This window comes from Patiria miniata, unplaced genomic scaffold (genome assembly GCF_015706575.1).
Source record: "Patiria miniata isolate m_02_andy unplaced genomic scaffold, ASM1570657v1 HiC_scaffold_8, whole genome shotgun sequence".
Taxonomy (NCBI): Eukaryota; Metazoa; Echinodermata; class Asteroidea; order Valvatida; family Asterinidae; genus Patiria; species Patiria miniata.
Genome location: NW_024037075.1, coordinates 13,746,666 through 13,759,607, shown reverse-complemented (window position 1 = coordinate 13,759,607; position 12,942 = coordinate 13,746,666). Strand labels below are relative to the sequence as shown.

Below are 12,942 nucleotides of genomic sequence, written 5' to 3'. Positions count from 1 at the left end.
CTCGGGATTTACAGTTTGTTAGTAAGGCAGTGTGCAAATACATTTGCCCCCCCCCCCCCAAAATGAAAAAAAATAAATGAATGTGTGGCTTTTGAACTTTGTTTGTTTGGCTTTTGTACTGTTTGACTTTTCAGATGTTGGTTGATAGTACTTTTACACGGACTATCTGGTAACGGCAGGTGTAGGCCTAAAACAATTGATTCCATTATTCCAGTCATTAAGATATCAATGCAAAAATTAATGTGTGACTTCAATAAAGCTATCCTCACTTTTTTTTCTTCAAATGTGTCACACATAATGGGGGTGCCATTTGTGAATCGTACTCTCTCGCATTACCAGCAATCTGCCTATTGTGTCCATGTTTGTGTAGTATATCACCTACAACCCCCAACCCCACTCCACCCTAAATGAAAATACATTTAACATTTGATCTAAGATATCAATTAGTGTGATGAACAAGATTATATTTACCTGCTGCATCCGACGGCAAGCTGTGAGTGAAACTAACTTCACTTGAACCTGCAATGATAGGGCAGTGGCTACCGCTGACTGTGCCTACATGTATGTTGACAATGGCTCCAGTTCGTTGTGGGGAATCTAAAATCAGAAGAATTCAAATATCCTTTTAAAAGATACTGATAAAATGATTCATGTACTGGATTTCTTCATGTCGTCTGTGCTTTGAAAACTGTGACTTTTAATGAAGATATATAAGGCCAAACAAAAACCACATTGATGTGTTTACGGTAACCCCACCGACCTGGACTTTGCAGCCAAACTGCCGACCTCAAACTTTTTGCAAGTTGATAATTTAAAATGAGAACTATTTTCAATGATTTGCCATGACAATATTCCACACTTGAAACTGCATGGCCATGATCTGACACACACACATAAACGTGCGAAAATCATGATGACGTCAAAACTTGAATAACGCTAGGCCTACAAAAGTACATATGTTTTTGATTTCACGTACAAGCTGATATGTATCCTTTTATAGGAAGCTGGTGCGCGCAGAACTCATGTGAACCTACATGATGAATGAGAAGCGTGCGACACCAGCCAATGGAAAGGCCGGCGTACACTTTATTACGCTTTAAGAGCATCACATTTCGATGGTGTATTTTTGTCCATGATATATTCTTCTTCTGTTTTTTTTTAGACGAACACAGATTGATCCAGTGTATAGCGCTAGCTGGTCCTAGCTTGGGCTTGATGTACGTGACGATGTCATATTGACAGCTAGCTAGCTAGCTGGCAGCGCAGGCACGCAGTCCGTGATGGTGATGGCCGGGTTCACTGTATCTGTATGGATAAATAGTTCGCTGTTTGGGTCTGAGTCGACAAAGCAGAACACTTGCAGCAGCTGTGAGCAGTGCTGTTAGAATTATTGATTCACGATCCCTCATAGATACATGTAGATGTGATTCGGGTTTTTCCGTTGACTGATCCGACTGACTGGATACGATGGAGCTTTGATATGATCAGCATTTTTGCGCAAAAAACTTGATGAGCACAGAAAAGGGTACTAATTTTATTTTAAGGTATTAATAATTTTTTTAAATTAAAAGAACTTAGCAGATTCGAACCTGCAATATTTGAATTTGAAAGCACCCTTTTTCAAACTTCCCCACACTAACTGAAACTCCTGGTGAGACTGCTGTTTGTTTTACCTCCACAGTTACACAGAACCTAAATTGGGTCTATGATCATATCCTTGCCTGAATGTCAAGTTTTTATATATTGAATGTAAACCTACAAAATATAACACTGGATGGCATATTTCCTATATTTCTTTTTAAAGAGGAATTAATTGTAATTTATTGTATTGAAAATAAATCCTTGAATAATTATTTCCTTTTCTTTTGGGTATGGAGTACTGTGGCCTGTGTGGAGTACTGTGGCCTCGTGGTTAAGGGCACTGATTTGTTGTCTGCGGGTAAAGCTGCAGGTTGTGGGTTCGAGTCCTGGCGGGGTCATGGTGTGTGTGTGCCCTTGGGCAAGGCACTTTGTCACTCATTGCTTCTCTCCACCCAGGAGTAAATGGGTACCTGTGAGGGCAGAGATGGTTATTGTGATTGAATTAGCTTCCTTGGGCCTAACAGGCTGCATCGAGCTGTATACTCCCCAGGGAGCTGAGATGGTATTTGGAATGTTTCATGTGCCCAATGAGCAGGGATAATGATGTAGCGCCTTGAGCACCAGTCTTGGTGGATACGTGCACTTTATAAATATCCACTATTATTATTATTAAATAATTCTTTGGGTATTCGTAAAAACAGTATTATTGGGTACACCACCCATACGGAACCCCTGGCCAATTTGTTTTGTTTAAATGCACAATTTTAATTTGTATTATTGTGAGGAATTCATTGAATTTAATCAATGATTCTGATGTCGAAATAAAATTAAAATCAGTGCCAACTTCCAATTCTAAATTTTAAGGTGTTTTATTATTGAACTGTTATGCTGTGTATCTTGAAGACTGAATAGATGAACTTCAACTCTGGGTCAGTCTGAAGTTTTCTTTGGAGTATGATCACCCATTATGCACTAGCTCGACTTGGAATCAGGAAGCTCTTTTTTTCTCAATACATTTCTAATACCCAGAGACTCACAATACACTCCGACAGGCTGGCATTATTCAAAACAGATTAACCTTGCGCAAACACTTTTATTTATTTTCTAGTTTTGTTTTTTGGTTTTTTTTAAACATGAATTGTGAGTTTGGGCTCTGTTGTTAATGTTATGGAACACCTTGCAACACTGAGCCTACTGAGTGAAAAAAACATTGACCCAGCAACCCGGAAGGTTCATCAGTCTGGGTAAAATGCAAGTAAATGTAAAACAACTGAATGCAAGATGAACATACATGCAATAGGCCTATACCGTCTCAATTTGAAAATTGCTGAAATACATGCACTGATCTATGGAGGTCAAAATTGTGCCTGCTCTTGAGGGGGGGGGGGGGGGGTCACCTCTGACAAGTGAAGTGTGGGAGATTTGACCCCCTGATCTGTATTGCCATGTTATGATATTTAAAATTATTTTTAGAATCAGTACAACTCTGATTTCACCAGTTTACAGCTTGAGTCTTTTATGAATTATGAACAGAACAGAAATCAGAACATGTACATGTTTAGCATGGGCATCGCGGGATGTACCCGATGTTCCCCAATACCGATGTTCCCCACTACCGATGTTCCCCGAAATCCTTAGGATTAGGGTTAGGGGTAGGGCTAGGGTTAGATTGGTAGGGTTTTTTGGGAACATCGGTATTGGGGAACATCGGTATTGGGGAACATAGGTATGCACACGGCGTTGCGAGGGGGGGGCAAGGGGGGCAAATGTTGGGGGGAATGTCCCTGCCTACCTCAAAAAATGATCAATCGGGAAAATGCTGGAAAATATAGGGACTTTGGGGAAAAAAATGTGCTTTGTCCCCCTCTAGAAAAAATCCTTGAGACGCCCATGATGTTTAGTGAGTTTCAAACATTGCAAAAAAACACACAAATTCAAGAACTGAAATGAAAAAAAGAAGAAGACAAAATAACATTATTTTCGCACCTACCTATCTGGCATTTTTTTTTTAGGCTGTTACCGTAAACAGGCCATTTATTTTGTTTGGCCTAACATGTATAATTATGAAAAATCTGACTGTCCCCAAAACAAGTTGAAACCTGTCGACATACAAACAATTTATCCTGGAGTGAGGTGAGGTACGTAGGTGAGGTAGGATTGGGGGGGGGGGAGGGGGGTTGAGTTGGAAGGGACGAGGGGGACTTCATGCCCCTCCCTCCTTCATAGATCCCATGCAAATGCTCTAGCTACTAAATGTACTCACCTGTTGTAGCTGAGGGGGTGGGTACCTGTGCCTCCTGTTGCATCATGGTAGGGACATCAGTCTGGCAGGCTGCTTCAGATTGTGCAGCCATGGTACTTTGGATCACCCAGCCACAAATGGAAGTCCTGTTTGTCAATGATAAATGAAAAGCTGTAACACACTGGTCTTCATATTCCAGCTTCAATCTCATTCTTCAGCATGAAAACTTGTACCTACAATGTCGTTTATGTTTAGAATAAAGACTATAAGTTTGTATGTAATTCAGCTTGCACATGAATAAAGCCATGCGTACATGGTACATTTTGTGGTCTCGATGGATCACGAGGGTAAAATCTGCGACCTTGGCATCCGAGACCGAGACCAGCACTTTCAAGACTGAGACCAGCCCATTCGAGACCAAGACTCTGATAGGATGAGACAGAGACAAGATCAAGACAAGACCGAGACCGAAAAAAGTGGTCTTGAGTCGCTGGTAGAAACTGCTCCAGACTAATGCACAGTTGACCATCAGTCAGTGAGAGAGGTAAAATGCGACAGTGAAACCTCTTAATTATAGGTTACCCTGATGTTTAGTATAATCCATGAAACCAACAAATTAAGAACCCAAAACGAAAGAAATGAACCATTGCTGTGGCAAAACTTACAGTTAAGTTTGAAGCAGGTTGATTCAGAGACATCCAAGGCGACACTGAAGCACTGCAGCTGCCACACCCAACAATCGCATGACCAATTGACGGAACTACATTATGCAAATTAATCTCTCGATAAGTGTCCATATATGGCATTGACTCAAACCTTACAAGTAAATGATTCACAGCTAACATTGATATTCTGTCACATGCAAGCAGGTTGCACCCAATGAAACAAAACATGCACTTTCCATATTTGTATCTTGTCCTTATAAGTCTATTTTCGTACTTTCAAAAAAATAAAAGGATGTTTTAAATTCTGGCAAATCGCGCATTGATATTTTATATTTAATATATATAAAAACTACATTTGTACCAGTAGGCCTACAGAAACACACATGGGTTTTTCCAAAATATTCTTAGTCAACACTGAAGTCTGTTTACATGTAGTTTGGTCTGCTGTCATGGAATAGGCCTAATACAAAGTTAATAGGTCAATGGATAACTTTCTCTATCAAATGACGCACTTTCATGTGTTTACAAGTGTTATTCTTAGCTCAGCATCATTCAATGCAAATTGATTAACCTTTGAGCCTTTAGTCAACACGTATCGGTACATGTTATGCCTACACAGCTTGGTACACGTATTATAAAACATGTGATACAGCAAATACATTTCGAGTGACATATTTAAATACCAGCATTATGAGAAACTATAAGAAAATGCAATTACAAACTGCTGAAATGATTATTTGAAAGTAGGCCTACATCCTAACACTGGCACTAATGTCTGGACCAACTCTACAAAGGCATCAAGCCTTTCACTTATTAGGAACCATTTTAATTAATAGCCAATCTAACGGTCCAATTAAATTGTTACATATATGTTGAAAAAAAAACTTACCTAAAATTCATCTTCAACCTGTCACTTCCCTGCACAAAGCTCTGATGCTTTCACCAAGAAATCCAGCCACAAATTAAAGAGGGACAACAGTTTTAAAACGTAGATTTCAATTCCTCAAGTTGGAGAATCCAGCGGTTGAATAGCAGGAGGTCGTGGGTTCGAGTCCCACTCTAATCAGCTTGCTGGCAAAGTTTTTTTTTTTAGAATTCTTTATTTTACTGACAGTTTGCGAAGATTTTTTTTTAATTGAGAAAGGTAGAGGAAAATGGGCCTTTCATGAATTGTGTCTTTTGGTTTCCTGCTCAGAGCCAGGTTTCAAGAAATCAGGAAGGCCCCTTATGAATAAACTAAGACATTAGGGTTCAATGACTGCAAACTGCAAGCCTGAAATGTCACCTGGGTGATTGCTGATGTCTATCAGGAAAGATTAAAGGGCCCATGTAATGTAGTTTGTTTTAATGCAATCCTTGAAAATCCACCTTTGTGTCCAATTTAACCTTACTTTCAATTTTTGTTTCGACATATTCCAGGGTATTTTTGTGTCTTTTTTTGTTTTTATGCTATTGCGAATTTCCATAGGGCCTATAGATTAAAACTGTGATATCATACTGGGCAGAAAACTCAATGTTACAGCTACAGTTGCTGGAATTTTGGATTTTGCTGGGGTAAATTTTCTTTCGTGATTCGTTGTTGTATCATACATGGCAGTAAGCCAATGAGCAAATTTTGGGATTCGTAATTTGAACAGAAAACCCATTTAGTTTAGAAACTGAAAAGTGTCTTCCAGAAATGACATCACAGCAAAAGCGCCCTCAGTTGTCCAAAAATATGGACAATTTTAAATGTTTAAAGAAGCGCACTTTTCAAAAGAATTAACCAAAAAGGGATGTCAAATTGTATTCATACATTTAAGTGAAGTAGAAAGTTGCACAAAATGTGTCCCCAAGAAAAGTCATTGTGTGGACCCTTTAAAGTACATGTATAATATTGAAACAAGATTTAATTAATTACACTGAACATTACTTGCCAGTGACGATTTCAGAACCAATTTGGAATCTACTTTGGAGTCAATATTACTCAAGTGCCCAAAATCAATGTGATATTGACCACTGTTATCGTTACAGTGGAGTCTCAATAAGTCAAACCTCGGGGGAACTGGCTCACATTTTGAGGTAAGCAGAGTTTTGAGTTATCCAATGGATTTTCTATTCAACAAAAATTGATGGGAATAAGTTTGTATTTTGAGTTATAGAAGGGTTTTTGAGTTAACAGGTTTGAATTATTGAGATTTCACTGTATTTTAAAAAAAGTGTCTCTGTGTAAGGGAGTGTGGTTGGGCTGCTGAATGAAGCTTTGTGTCAACAAATGACAAAGTGAAAATAACTTTGTCCAAAAAAATAAATTACACACAAAAGAGCTTCCTTGACATGGCAAGGTTGTTTAAACTAATTCCTTTCAGTAGTTTGTGATGTCAAAATATGTGTTTATTGCAACATCAACTTATTCAGTTCAAAAGGCACCGCCATTTTGATTGTGTGGAAAGTCCAATTAAAAAAAAAAAAATTAGGGGGGTAGGGGAGCTGAACAAATCTTGCATGGACCAAAAGCGTAGTTTAAGCAAGTATTATTGTGATACGTCAATGTCAGGCATTCTGGCAAAATGAGACAGAACTGGGCAGAGGTCGAAATGAGGGTTTGGGGGCAGTAGAAAAGAGAATACAATTCTGCTTACAATATTGTTTGCTGCACTCCAATCGGATATTATGTTGACAAGTTATGACTGTTTAAAATTCACGTTTCTCGACACGTCAAAAAAGTAAAATACTGAGAAAAGGCCTTAAAAGTTTCAAGTTTTGTATTCGTGAAAATAAAACATGCCAATTTGTGTTGGTTTCTTTGCTATTCCACAATATTTATACTATTTCTTTAATATCTGTGTAGCAGACATATAAGGGATTACAACTGTGCCCACTTCCGTTGCATTTTGCCAGAATGCCTCACAAAAATTTTAAATGTTACGAACAGTAAGCAAATGTCCCAATGACTGACACCCCTCGTGCCATGTGGTCCAAAGAGGCATAACTGGGCTGAGCTGAGCATGTGTAGCTTGTGAAGAGATCACTTGCAGTGCAACACAAAATGTGTGCATGTGTCTCTATGTGAACCATGTGAACTCATCAATTTGGTGTACGTAAAATGTAATACATTTGATAACTTTTCATAACATTGTTGACTACCGGTAGGCCAAGAGTAAATATTCCCCCGTTTCAGATTACTTCCTGTTTTAAAATGGCGTAGGCAGGCCAGGATTTGTAAAGACAGCACCAGACAAGACAAACCCAGAAAATTGAAATCAAGCTTTGTGCATCAACACACAAAAACACCCATACTGAAATTTGTATCCTTGTGGGGACATTTCTTTGTTCTCATGTAGTAAGGTTTTCGAGTTTGAAAGTGCAGTTTCAAAATGCTCTTATTTTAACCAGAATTAATTTCCTTGGCTGAAATTTGGACTTAATATCACTTTTCTAAAATTCTTCCATTTGCGACACATCAACCCACCTTGAAAATTCCTAGTTTTTGAGTAAAATCCATATATCTATTTCGTGAAAACCTTGTGGAGACGTATTCATCTAGATAGAATTTGCCCTATGGAGACGTATACAATCTTTTGTTCCCTATTGTGCACACGTCTCCAGAGGGCACGGTGTATCAGATCCTGTTTTCCAAAGGTGTTTTCGTGACCTTTTTATGATGTAGAGATTTGACTTTATGTTCAGTGCTGTAAACTGCTCCTACTTCTTCCAGCATTGGCTATTATCTTTACAGTGGCAAGAACCATACATCCTGCATGTACTGGTACGGTGCATGCTTTCACCTAGGCAAAGGAAAGCTTGCAAGTCTCGTCAGAAAACTGAGTTTGAAGGTAACAACCAGAAAGTAAACATACGGACGACAGAAATGTTGTCTTTTTTTGTGGTGAGAAAGTTGCTGAGAAGCATGTTCTTTGAGACGAAATGGACATAAACGATTTTTTACGTAGGTTTTAACTTCTTTTGCGACGTGCACCAGCCAGATACGCGATTGTATTGCAAGAAATTGCAAAATTATTTTAACTGAACAATATATAAAGTGCATCGATAATCAAACATTCTGATATCGAACAACCCTGGGAGTCAACTTATTCAGAATTTAAATCAATTTCACTTATACATTGTACTTCAAATTCATTACTTCAAATAGTGCCGTGATTGATGGTACTCACCATGTAACGATGTATCGCCAGTGTTCGGTTCGCAGGGTGACCTTTGTTTGACCTCCAACAGGACCTCCAGGTGTGTCACATGCTGGAATGATGAAAAACAACAAATCCACAGGAAAATTAGATGGATGATTCTAGAAGAAATGAACAAAAGATATGGAAATGTTTCCATTGTGAATTATCGTACAGCTTATCAAACAAGAAAAATAATGTTGGTCCTCACTTTTCACACCTTTGTCGATTTGGAAACATTAAGAGATTAGACCACAAAATGACTTCACGAATCCTCATTCATGTTATGCCCCAACTTGCAATGGTCGTCAGACCCAGCTTATGTTGTGACTGTCCCAACTTGAGCCAAACTAGATCATTCAAGTAGCAGCAATGGGCAGGCCTAACTTGGGTTGGGCACTGCTACTCATACATGGATGTTAGAGGGCGCCATTTACCAACGAGCGTAGGTGCCGGTGATGAGCACATCCACGGCCATGTGCTGCACAGTGTCATCAGACAAACTGAGCCATTTTCTACACAGCTTTCCTGGAAGTTGCTACAAAAAGATGACATGTTTGATCTGCCTCTGAGCTCCCAGGCCCGGCCTGAGCGTGTGCCCTTGGTCCTACTGTCCTGGCGGTAGGACCATGAAGGCATCCTGGCCCTATCCCGACAATCCTCATCCCAAGGGCCAACTTTACTTTTGTCATCGTTTTGCTGGACAAAATCATGGGAAAAATGTTGCTGGATCAACCAAGTTGGGACAGTCCCAACACAATTGGGACCGACGAGAAGTTGGGGCGTAACACACGTGTCAGTATAGGCTAAGCAAACTGATGCGGCTATTGTAATCCATTAAACATCAAAAAGTCATTAACTTTCATAACCTTCATATTTTCCTAACAAATCAACTCTATATACACAATTCATTTCGATTGTGTAAACATTTTCAAAATTCTTCCAGCAATTCAAGTCATGCATGGATAATTCAATTTATAAATACAATGTTGCAGATGTATCATAGCAGGTTCAGTGAACTTTGATGTTTCTTAAAAATAAAAAAAATATGTTCCTCAATAAAATTCACTTCATGGACCCTGCCAACGTTCAGGATTTGCAGGTCAGCATTTGAGCGTGAGGTAGGCAATTCGTTACCAACACCGTGACCACGAAGTAATCCTCAGTTCTGCATGGGTGCCAAGCACGCATGCTTTTTTTTTTTTTTTTACAGAACCACGTTATTTTCGTTTTCACGAAGTAACAGCCGGCACATTGTGGCACCGGATGCGTGCAATCCATACATTTTCGTTTTCACAAACTAACACTGATTTGTGATTTGTTGACTTGTTTTGCAGATTTTTTGATTACAAGGTATTTATGAGTGGGAATTTCTTGGTGCTTGGCTGTATGTTTCAAACCGGCTAGGGGCATGGCATGGCCCTCGCCTTCGGCCGGGTCATTATTGGCAACCAGACCCTAGCTGGTTTCAACGTACTTGTTTCAAACCGGCCAAATACATATTTATTCCATTAAAATGGTCATTAAGTTCAAGGCTTGTTCATATTATCCCTTTATTTGTGCGTGCCTTTTTTTGGGGGGGGGGGGGAGGAGGAGGGCGGGGAATGAATAATTGAGAGTGACCTACAATAAAGGCATTTTCATTAAACTGATCCAGTCCAACGTGTAAAAATCAAAACATATACATGTAGTGTAAGGTCAGAAACAAAACAGGTTTGTTGAAGGCAACTGCTAAACTAAGGCCGCTTCTTGACTGGCCTTTTACTTGTGCCGTGAATGAACAAGCCTTGGTCAAGGTGTTCTTCAATAGTGCTTTATACAGTGCATAGCGCATGCCCAGCGCATGTCGGATACCATCACGGACAATGTCAACAAACGGCTTGACCAAGGCTACATGTAGTTCCGTCGCGGCGCAAGCAAATCGCAGGTCCACCGAGAGGCCGGCCTATGACCCATCTCCCTCATTGAAGTACTGGGCTGTGAGTTTACTGATAGTAGGGTAATCGGGTATCTGATAAACACATGGGCCGGATTGTGTTTGAATATCTGTCAAAGAGGACAGATACATACTCACATACTCATCTTAAGGTAAAATGGAGTACAACAGAATGTGACTGACACAAAATGATCACACCACAAACAATTGTGAGATACTAACATCATGTATTTTAATATGAAACCTGAATGCAATCCATTTATATGTCTACTTCATCAGGCTATTACTGGGAAAGGAGAATATACCATACTCAAACAAATTATTTGTTAGTCTGAGAGATAAAGCAGACATGGTACGTTACGTATGGGTCCATAAGGGGACATTTTCTTGGACCTGCCCTACTTGCAAAAAGGAGAATTTTCTAGTTATTTTTAAAAGTAGGTCCATTAATGTGTAAATAAAGATGTTAATAAATAAAGAGAAATTTGCAGCATTTTCAGCCACTGCAAAATACAGACAGTGAATTTGACATTACACTCATTTACATGCAAATATTTCAAATTATTCTTTGGGTTTTTTAATAATAAAAAAAAGAAAAAAAAATGAAAACAATGTAAAGCACCTTGTCAGTTGCCCTTTGTGGTTCATTTGATAATTTGAAGAAAACAGAAGCATATCCTTTATTTTCATATTTCATTGAGCAGTTTTAATTTTTAATGAATACAATCCCGAAAACTATCAAAATTTGCACCAAACTTTGTTTAAAATATAAGCAAAATATAACATAAACTTTCTTTGAAAAAAATTATGTACAAAACCGTTACTAATTTGTAGTTGGAATAATCCCCAAAACTACTCCGGGTAAAACTTCAATTGTTAACGTTTGACATATTGTACAATAGTCTTCAGACCATCCGGCCAATGAGGCTCCAAAAATATAATTTTCTTTACAAAATGTACATGTATTTACCATCTTAGACTGGAACGATCACAGAACTTCTCATTGTTTTAACGTGATGCATAAATACAACTGTGGTCAGGCCAACAAGTCTCAACTTGGAAATGGACCGAACCATCCATACAGCCTCAGAAATCAACGACATGGGCGTCGCCATGATTTTTTCTAAAGGGGGGCAAAACATGTTTTTCCCAAAAAAATCCTGTATTTCTCAACATATTCTCGATTTCTCAGTATAAGGGGGGCAGGGACATTTTGCCCCCCCCCCAAACTCATTAAATTAACACCACATGACTTCGCGCCTCTTTTTTTTTTTTTTTCCTGCAGTCAGTTGAATATTGTCAGTGCAGAGTGCAGTATAGGCTGCACATAGTTTTGCAAGAAATTGTAGAAAGCATGGACATTACCTTATGGCATGAATGCTTGTGGATATAATTTCATGTTCACATGCATGCACTCAACCTGTACATTGTTGTACATGTACATGACAAAATACACTGGATGACTGGCTGAAAGTCTTTGGAATTGACAACTTAAAAGCAACAGTTGAACCAAGCAATATGGAGCCTCCATGCCATACACATGTATGCAACACACTCACAAACTGCTTGTATTTGGTAAGTCTACAGCTTGTACTACCAATGGGTCTATATTCCTACATGGTGGGTATTCAGTTTTTGGCTAGATAAAGACAATTTTATTCTGGCTTTGAGTATGTTAGTGTTCATGGTGTATGTGATGTTGAACATTCCTTCATCCAATTGATTGAATTTTTGAATCAGCTGGATATCGGATGATAACTGTTTTTAATTGTGATGCCAACTGGCATAAAAGTGACTAATGGTTGCTTCAAAGATAATTCAAATTATAAACAGAGAATTGTTGCATTAAATTTCTGGCCATTGCTTTTAAAAGCATAACAATGTTAAACAAAAACAAAGAGTGTCCCCATGTTTGTACAGCAATTCTGAGGCTGATAAAGTCTTAAAGAACAATTTTCTTATTTCATATATTTTGATCACAGTCTGTATGTACATAGGTCTATTAAATTTCAAAATGGTGTTAGCTGTGTTAAATATGGTTCAATACATGAAATTATTAAAGCTGATATAACATAAGTAATTTTTGGTATAAATTGTGACATTGAAAATGTATGTTGTAGGATGCCCGTGTCCATGTCACGATAAAGCAGTCATGATAGCATTCACATAGCATGCATCATAGCATGCGAATGCTCTTCTCATAGCATGCGAATGCTATTCTCATAGCATGCGAATGCTATTCTCATAGCATGCGAATGCTATTCTCATAGCATGCAAATGCTATTCTCATAGCATGTGAATGCTGTTATAGCATTCACATTTGCATGCCTAAATAGCATTCTCCATAGCATGCGA

General features: G+C 38.7%; 1 long non-coding RNA gene across 1 annotated transcript; it reads right to left on the bottom strand.

Annotated features, from left to right (window-relative positions):
* Positions 1 to 476: 476 nt before the first annotated feature.
* On the bottom strand, positions 477 to 4,713 carry LOC119719480. Its single transcript, XR_005269944.1, has 3 exons — positions 4,489 to 4,713; positions 3,845 to 3,969; positions 477 to 597 (listed from the first exon to the last, which is right to left on the bottom strand). It is a non-coding gene; the product is annotated as an uncharacterized LOC119719480 (long non-coding RNA).
* Between the last annotated feature and the right edge of the window lie 8,229 nt (positions 4,714 to 12,942).